This window comes from Fukomys damarensis, unplaced genomic scaffold, assembly GCF_012274545.1.
Source record: "Fukomys damarensis isolate Sample0158 unplaced genomic scaffold, DMR_v1.0_HiC HiC_scaffold_34, whole genome shotgun sequence".
In the NCBI taxonomy this organism is placed as follows: Eukaryota; Metazoa; Chordata; class Mammalia; order Rodentia; family Bathyergidae; genus Fukomys; species Fukomys damarensis.
The window spans coordinates 11,102,140-11,112,122 of NW_022900946.1; positions in this window are offsets into that span (position 1 = coordinate 11,102,140).

Sequence of the window (9,983 nt, forward strand, 5' to 3'; positions counted from 1 at the left end):
TTTAATCCTGAATAAAAAAAAAAAAAAAAAAAAAAAAGAAAAAGAAAAAGAATAAAACACTAAAATACTATTTCTCTAGTCACCAGATTGTAAAATTTCAAATGTCTGGCCACATTAAGAGGATGTAGGGCTAGGGATTTAGCTCAGTGGTTCTGGCGCCTACCTCACAAGTGTAAAGACCCGAGTTTGATCCCCAGAACAACAACAACAACAAAACAAAAGAGGATATCATAATATTGTGGAAATATGAAAACACTCCTAAATTTTGGAGGAAGTATAAATCAGTACGACTACTCTAAAAGGTAGGTGGTCTCACCTATCAAAACATAAAACACATCTATTACCCAGAAACTTCTCTTCTCATTATTTATCCTACCCTAGGACACGTAAAAGTATTTGTAGTCATTGTTATAAAACCAAAACTTTGGAAACACGCTAGGTGTCCACCATCAGAAGACATCAATACATATATAACTTGTATGTTTAAAATTTAATGCAATGTATTTCCAAACAATCTGTTTGTATCAACAATTACCAATTTATATCAAAACTGATAGCAACATAGATATCAAAAACATTGTTTTGTTTGTTTGTTTATTTGTTTTGGTACCGGTGATCGAACTCAGGATCTTGCGCTTGCAAGGCAGGCGGCAGCACCACTGAGCTAAATCCCTGTCCCTCAAAAACATTGTTGAGTGAAAAAAACAGGCTATACAATAACGTGGCACATCACTTGTAAATTAAAAGTGCACAAAGCGCTAACAGGTATTTTTCTGTATACAAGGAGAAATAAAGTAACCAACAAAATAGTTAATCAGATAATAAAAAATAAGAATTTCTAGTGTCCCAGTCTCTAAGAAGGTCCCCAGTGATCCTTGTCTCCTGATATGCTTTTGTATACAATGGATCCTCAAGTTATGACCAGCCTGACATACAAACAACTTGGGTTAATTAGGTTAATGGAGGATTCATCCGCCTCTTGTTATCTATAGCGTGTGCCAAGGTAAACATCCAGATCTCAGCCGTATTGACACAACCAGCTTGAGTTACAATCAGCCTTCAGGGACAAATCGAGTTCGTAAGTCGAGGGTCCACTGTCATTCCCTCCACATTAGATATGCCCCATTCTGTGTCCTGTCCATTCCATTCTCCTAACAGGATTCCACAAGTTGATGGCATGTGACTTCCAAGGCTAGCTCCTAAAACAGATGGTACTTCCTCCTTACTATCTTGCTTTTTCTCTCTCTTGCTCATTCTGGAAGAAGCCAACTGCTGTGTTATGACTACACTTGTGCAGCCTGTAAGAGGCCCACGTGAGAAGGAACTCAGGGTTCCTGACAAGTCACAGCCAGCACCACTTTGAGCCACCTTAGAGATAAAGCCACTAGTCCCAGTCACACTGGGACCTCATGAGAGATTAGCTCCACCACACACCTCAATGGTTCCTGAGTTCCTGAGCCACAGAAACTGTGGTATGTAAATATGTGTTTGTGAAGTATAAAGTAAAAAGGCGATTTATTACATAGCAACTAATACAGATACGGTTGCCTGATAAGGCTCTGTGCCTGAGGCCTGCACTCCATTTGCTCTGGTAGGTGTCAAAAGATTCTGTGTTTGACATGAGTTGACCACTTCTTTCTCTAGGTACTCAGACTGTTCTTCAAGGCCTGAAGTCAACCCATCAGTAGCAAGATTCCATACTTCGGAAAATGCTGGCTTGGTGTATGATGGTCCAAATTTTGTCCCTTCAAAATTCATAGCGGAATTCATGGCTCATAGTACCTCAGAATGTAGCTCTATTTGGAGATAGGATCTCTAATGAGATAAAAGTACAGTGATGTCCTTAGGGTGGACCCTAATTAAATATGAATGGTGCCTGTATAAAGAGATTAGGACACAGACACACACACACACACACACACACACACACACAGAAGAGAGACCATGTAAAGACACAGGAAGAAGACAGCATCTGCAAGCTGAGGAGAGAGGCCTTAGGAGAAACCAACCCTGCTGACCTTGGATCTCAGACTTCCTGTCCTTACGGCCTTTTGTTATTTTGTTACCCTTCGTTATTGTGGCCCTAGACAGTGAATACACAACCCAACATACCTGCTTTACAAATAATGACCTTAGGTCCAGAGACAGAAGTGATTTGGCCAAAGACACAGGCAGAATGCAAAGCAGAACAGTGAGAGTTCGTATCTTTTAATTGAATAGTGATTCTTCCCATAAGCAAGACCAAGGTCCCATTGGCGTAGAAGAATTCTCAGGAAATGCTTGTTGACAATAGTTGAGCTCCTAAGAAGATGGCCTCTGCATGCAGCCTCCACCACCCCTCCTGCCTCACGTACTAGAGCTTCTCAAGAACTAGTTCCACTTTGACCTTATCACTCTAGGTTTTCTCTCAACAGAACAGCAGCCACGTTGGGGAATTGTGCATTTTCCAGGAATCAACCACAAGTATCCAATATGGAAGTGGTAGCCTGAAGCCTATGAACTTCCAGAACTCATAAAGGCACATAAAAGGTAAAGAAGAAGTCTTACTTCTATGGGAAGAGGCACTCCCCATGGAAAAGATACCCCTCCCCTATATGAAAAGCTGCAGTCCTCGTGGCCATGTCCAGCTGCCTCTGGACAGCCCCACCTGAGTGTCCTTTCAACACTTAAAAGCTGATAAGCTCAAGATAATCAGTCTCCCTCAAACATCTCTGCCTGCCAGAGTCCTGATTTCATTTAATGTCATTGCCGTGATAATACCAGTGATCAATCACCCGTTGAGTGCCAGCAATATGTTTACTGCTGTATATGAGTCATCACCCAAACTCAGTCACACGAGTTGGGCTTACAATTGCCTGTCTACAGATGAGGACACCCAGGCTTCCAATCATAGCGTAGTCACAGAAGTCAGAGTTGAGACATAAACCCAAGCCTGAATAACTTCAAGACAAACTGGTGGCCCCACTGGCCACATCTGCTCTGCAGATGGGTTTTGTTTGGCCTCAGTCGGGGAATGTTTTCTTTAAAAAAAAATCCTAATTAGTCACTAACATCAAAATGTCTAAAAACTTCACACAATAAGCCAGATTTCCAGAGGAAGGGATGGAGGGGGAAGAGAGAGAGAGAAATGAGGAGGAAAGAAAAGGGAGGGGAGAAAAATGAGAGAATTTCTGAGAACTCACTAGGGATAATAAAAAGAGAACAGAAGCTACTAATTTCTAGTAACTTCTAGACAGTGCTTTGCAGGTTTGGTTTTGTTTTTTGTGGAGCTGACCCAGAGTGCAGAGGGTGAGATAATGGTAGTTATCTTAGTCTGTTCTGTGCTGCTGTAATACCCGAGACTAGGTAATTTATAATGAACAGTTCTGGAGGCTGGGATGTCCAAGAGTGTTTCTTGTGAAGGCCTTTTTGTTGTGTTATCTTGTGGCAGAAAGAAGAAAGGGCCAGGGAGTAGGAAGGAGGCTGATGTCATTCTTTTATCAAGAGCCCATTTCCTTGATCATTAATCCACTCCCAAAATAATGATATCCATCCATTCATGTCAGCAGAGCCCTCAGGGCCGATTCACCTTGTAAAGGTTTCATCTTTCAACACTGTTGCTTTAGCAATGAAGTTTCCAACACATGAACTTTGGGGACACATCAAACCATAGTCATAATGGCTAATGTTTACGGTATACTCATCATGGACCTTTTCCCAGGCCAGACTCTGAGCCCCTGCATGGGGACAGGCGTAGGTAGGTCAGGTACATAAGGGGTACCTGTGAGTCCAGATATGGACTCACAGTTTTGGGGGATGGAACTCTACTATCTATGCACCAGCAGCTTTTGTAATTCTAAGCCTGAGATGGCCAGAGGGGAGGAAAGCTAAGTTTTCACTTGTGGTAGGCAAAGGGTAAAAGAACCAAAAATGACCAAACTCACTGTTATGGTTTAAATATGAAGTATCCCCAAGGACTCATGCATTGAAGGCTTGTCTGGCAATGCAGCAGTGTTCAGAGGCAGAACCTAGAAAGCTATTTGGATCATGAGGGCTCCAACTTCGAGGGTTAACTCTTTGTCTGGGCCCTTAGAAGGTGGGGCCAAGTTGGAGGTTTGGAGACATTTCCTGTCTCCAGCCCCTTCCTTTTCTCTGGCTCTTTTCCCAGCCCTCTCACTGCTTCCTGACTGCCTTGAGTTGAGCACCTGCCCTATACCGTGCCCTTGTATCTTGGAGCCAGCTTGCCATGGACTGAAGCTCTGAAACTGTAAGCCAAAATAATTCTCTTCTAAATTGACTTTCACTGGTCATAGCAACAAAAATCGGACTAATACACTCACACTATTATAATGGCATTCATCTGTCATGGCCTTATCCCCTCATAAAGGTCCTATACCTTAATACCATTATAATGACCGTGCCCTTGTATCTTGGAGCCAGCTTGCCATGGACTGAAGCTCTGAAACTGTAAGCCAAAATAATTCTCTTCTAAATTGACTTTCACTGGTCATAGCAACAAAAATCGGACTAATACACTCACACTATTATAATGGCATTCATCTGTCATGGCCTTATCCCCTCATAAAGGTCCTATACCTTAATACCATTATAATGGAACTTATATTTCAGAATGAATTTTGGAGGGGACAAACATTCAAATTGTACAATATATATATTTATACCCTTTGACCCAGCAATCCATTTCAAGATATCCAGATGCAAAGATTATAATGGAACTTATATTTCAGAATGAATTTTGGAGGGGACAAACATTCAAATTGTACAATATATATATTATACCCTTTGACCCAGCAATCCATTTCAAGATATCCAAAGATGCAAAGACATGCAGAAATCGCACATGTACAAGAAAATTCACCAGAGCGTAGTAACAAAAGATTGGACACTGGTCAAACAGTTTTATATCCATCTATCAAACAGACCCTCCTACATGGAAGACAGTGTGACATGGTTGCGTATGCAGCACAGACAGAGGCCAGTCCCTGCTCTGCCTCTAATTAGTTGTGTGGCTTTGGACAAGTTGCTATAGATTTTATAGTATAGAGCTTCAGTTTTCTCACCAGGAAAGGGAAGAGGTAACATCATCCCCTAGGGTCACTAAGGATCATTATGTGACTACATTTAGAAAGCATGTGGCACACATTTCAGTAAACATGACCTGAGCTTAGGGGTAGTAGCAGCAGTGTTACCATCAAAGTGTTGCTATCAGCTGGTCGTCGTGGTGCACAACTGTAATTCCAGCACTCGGGAGACTGAGGCAGGAGGATCGCTGTGAGTTCGAGACCAGCCTGGGCTACATAGTGAGTTCTAGGTCACTCTCAACTACATAGTGAGACCCTATCTCAAAAAAAACAAACCAAAACAAAAAAAACAAACCCAAAGTGTTGCTATCAAAGGACAAGATGTAGCTCTGTGTTTTAAATTAAAACCATATAAATCCCCTATTTGGTAAATACATAAATTTCCAAGAGATAAAACAAGAGAGATGCTGTGGGGCTGACCAATTGGAATAAAAGGAGATTTGGGGTCAGAAGCTTCCTACCTAGAAATCTGCACCCTGTCGGTGGTGCTCCCCTCTGGTCACACCACTCCTCTGTGCCTTACTATCCAGTTCATAGAAAAGGGTTTATCATACAGGCTTGGGCAGATCACACTTTCATGCAATGTCTTCAGGGTCAAGTTTGGTGCGAGAGCTACCACTGTTTAGGACATAATGGAGCAATTTTGGTAGCTTCAACTAGGCTTGGGTTTAGGAGAACACAACCCAAAGCAAAGCTACCCAGAAGTGAAATTGCTAAAGACTCAAGGCCAGGTGCTTCTTGACCATACTTCTGTCTTTGCATGGTGGAGGAAGTCATTTTCCCTGAAACCAAAGGCAGGGTTGACCCAGCAGAGAAACTGAGGAGGCAAGTGCATCAAGAGAGTCAAGGCAGAGTCATAACTACTGGCCTCAGCGGAGGGACCCTCCCTCCTACTTGCTGAATCGGGCCATCACAGGTTGAACTTGTCCCCCTAAAAGGTGGCTGTTCTAACTTCCAGTTCCTGTTAATATGACTTTCTTTGGAAATATAGTTTTTGCACATGATCAAGTTAAGATAGTATCTCACTGGGTGTCACAAGGCATGCCTGTAGTCCCAGAACTCGGAAACAGAGGCAGGAGGATCTTGGCAAGTTCTAGCCCAGCCTGGGTAAATCAGTGAGAATAAAATAAAAAGTATAAAAAGGCTGGGAGTGTAGCTCAGTGCAAAAGCCCTGAGTGTAATATCCAGTACTGAAAAAAATAATTAGGATGGGCTCTAATCTCATGAAACTGGTGTATTTGGAAATCGGAAATGTAGACACAGAGAGAGATAAGTATGAAAGGAACAATATGTGAAGACACAGGCAGAAGCAAGGGGCACTGGGGGTTGCCAGAAGCTGTGACAAAGGCATAGAGCAGATTCTCTTCCACAGCCCTCAGATGGAACCAACTCTGCGAACACCTTCATTGTGTACTGCTGGCTATCACTACGATGGGGTAATAAATCTAAGTTACCCATGTGGCGGTACTTTGAAACAGCAGTCATGCATTTGTGAAATACCTAAGTCCTGAGTGTCCAAAAGCAGCAGCAAGGTCCTGAGCTGGGCCCTCTCTGGCCCAGGCCCCCGGCAGGTCATGGCTAAGAGAGGAATGGATAGGGCGACCTCTCGGAGCTCATCACCACATGATAAGGATGAGCAATGTGAGGCACCTTCCCATTTGCCCTTACTGTTGATTCCCCCCCAAGGTGTGGTTTTGCATTTTTAGTCCCTTTTTAAACTATACTCATTAAAAAAAATTTTTTTTTTGCAGGACTCACCAGCAAGGACTCTGCCATTGAGCCTTGCAGCATGGTTTTTTTGATATCTATGCCAAGATTACAATGATTTGATGGGACTCAAGAATGGTCATTCTCTAATAACCTTCCTAAGTTTTGCATATTCACTAAAACTACAAGGAAATCAATCCATTTTCTTTTCTGCCTTCACAATACTTTTGACACCAAATACTGTATATAGGTTTCCCACACCAAGCAACTCTCCAAATCTCTGCAGATGCCAACTGGGCGTCCTAAAATTTAATTAAAATGTGGCATTAGCATGGGCCAGGGATTTAGCTCAGTGATTCTACCACCTGCCTCGCAAGCACAAGGACCTGAGCTCAATTCCCTGTACCCCCCCACAAATAATAATAATAAAATTTGGCACTAGCTATTCCACAGGTTAAAGGCTCAGGCTCACAAGACCCTCCCAGACTTTAGATGTCAGTCCTAAGTAGCAGGTCCCCAAGTCACCTACAACTTATGTGTGGGAAATTAGAGGTTCTCACAGCCTTCTCCTCAGGTTTGGTAAATTGCTAGGACAGGTCTAAAAACTCAGGAAAACGTTTATCTACGTTAAGTAGTTTATTATGATCTCTTCTCAGCCTTTGGCTAAAATCAAGTGAAGTAGTTAATTACAAACAGTAGAACTTAGGAGCAGGGCAATAGAAACTGTGAAGGGCAAGCCATGGGGACAGGTATGGAGCTTTTGTGCCTTCTCTGGGTGCCCCATCTTCCCCACCCTGCCGTCTGGTCCGCAACCCACAAGCTCTAGAAACCCTTCTTCTGAGGTTTTATGGAAACCTCATTAAATTGTTAGCCATTCACAATTCAGCCACCAGCCCCCCTCCCCTCTCCAGGGTTTAGGGAAAGGCTTGAAAGTTCCAACTCTCTAACTTCAGGATTGGCTCCCTTGGCCTCGAGTCTCTGTCCTGAAGTTGGGGGGGGTGCTTTTCAAAAGTCACCTCATTAACATAGACTCAGGTGTGATCGAAAAAGGCTTGTTCTGCAGAACATCTTTATCATTCTGGAGCTATTTCAGGCACTGGAGATAAAAAAAAAAATCCAAATATTATAACAAAAGTTGCTGCTTTCACTTTTATCACTTAGGAAAAGCACAAGAGTTTTTGGAGATCTGGCCAGAAGTCAAGACAAAACCCAAATATATATTACTTATATCATCTCCACTTATCTTTGGTACACTTTTTGCTTCCTAAAAAAAAAAAAATCAGCCTTCCACAGCCTTGAGGTCTATGTCTATGATTCAATTACTGGAAATACATATTTTTAAAAATTTCATTTGCCCTGAACATGTACAGACTTTTTTTTGGTACTGGAGATCAGACTCAGGACCTTGTGCTTGTGAGGCAGGCGATGGAACCACTGAGCTAAATCCGCAGTCCAACTTTTTTTTTCCTTGTCATCATCCTCAAAACAATATAGTCTGAAACCTGTTTATATAGCCTTTATGTGGTATTAGGTATTACACGTAATCATCTAGTAGGGGACGTGCATGTGTCATATATAAACACTGCGCCCATTTATAGAAGGGACTTAAGGATCCTGGAAGCAATCCTCTGCAGATATCAAGGGACAACTGCATTTCTTTTAGATATGTCTTAAATAATGTAATCATATTTGTTTAATCATCGATCTTATTGCTAGTTATGATCATCATACACATTAATCTAGAAAACTATCAAGATGGTAAATGTTTTCCCACGTACCAAAGCTTGGGAAGCATTGGCCTAATTGAATCATGCTGATTTATCCTTTTATTCTTTTCCTAGATGGCTAAAGAGAAGTCCAGGACCACATGAGCCTTCCTGGATCCTCCTCTACAAGTGTCCTGTGTGGTCAGAGCCTTGTCTTTGGGTCTGTCTTCCCTGGACGACTCTTAATGCATAGGTTTCTCAGTCAGAGGTTACTGGCCTTTGGGGAAGGGTCTGTCCTAAGCATCGCAGGACATTTCACACCTCTGGTCCCCTCCCCTTATATACCTCTGATATCATGACAGCTGAAACCCCAAACACATGTTTTAGGCCCCAGCTGATCAGAAGGATTAAGTTCCTGGGACACCTCCAGGGTTCCTGCTCTCGAAGTTCTATCATTTTACTAATAACCAATGCATACTGCACACCATGACACATCCTCAGATAATCGGTGTTAATCTCTATGGCTTTGGGGTGTTCTGGCAGCACCTGTAAAAGCACTGACTCAGAATCGAAGCTGCCTGATCCAAGTGGTGAGTTACTCGATGGGCCTGTGCCTCTGTTTCCCCTTCTGTGAAGTAGGCCTGAACTAGCACATGCCTCAAGAGGTTTCTGGGAGGATGAAAGGAGTTAACCTATGCCATGCATCTCACTGGAGTCTGGCCTACAGGAAGCAATTGAGTGAGTTAAAACCAGCACATCCAAGTGCCTGCCAGGTCCACCTTGCATTCTCCAAACAGTCCTGTGTGATCATGGTATGGTTCCATTTCATAGATGGTGAAATGGAGGCAAAGACAGGTGGCTTCTGCGGCCTTCATTTCCACAGTCAGAAAACAGTAGAATCAAGGCCTGGCCTGCCCTGGGTTATGTCCGACTGCAGCAGGGTAGAGGACAGATGGGGAGCCCTTAGCTTGGAGGCCACACACCAGGTTTCAGGGGCTCTTTGCTTCTGCTTGTGCAGGGATGTGCCTAATGGCAATGGCCTTTGGTTTCCTCATCAGAAAATAAGGTCTTAAGACTGAATGCTTTCCAAGGTTTCTGCTGGCTTTTCAGGTTTGTGTCTTCTGTAAGACCCAGAGAGCAGGTGGCCCCCTCCTGGAACACCTCATTCCCTTCTCCATGGGCCTGCTGACTGATCATAGGCACTTTGCCTCCACCCTCCCCATCAATGCCCAGGCATGCACCCGACTCTCAGGGTATCTGAGGACATGGAAGATGTTATCTCACCTTGACAAAGCCATTGGACCCAGAACACTGGGCCCTAGTTTCCAGGGAATGTGTCTGGTGAGGCTGTAGGTAACCCAGATAGCTGCTCTCTATCCTCCCTGGAGGATATTGCCTGCCTATGGGACTGCTGCAGCCAGGGACCACACACAGGGTCAGCTGCCTCAGTTCTGCTAGGAGAGCTGGCTAGTCATAGTGAGGAGGAGGA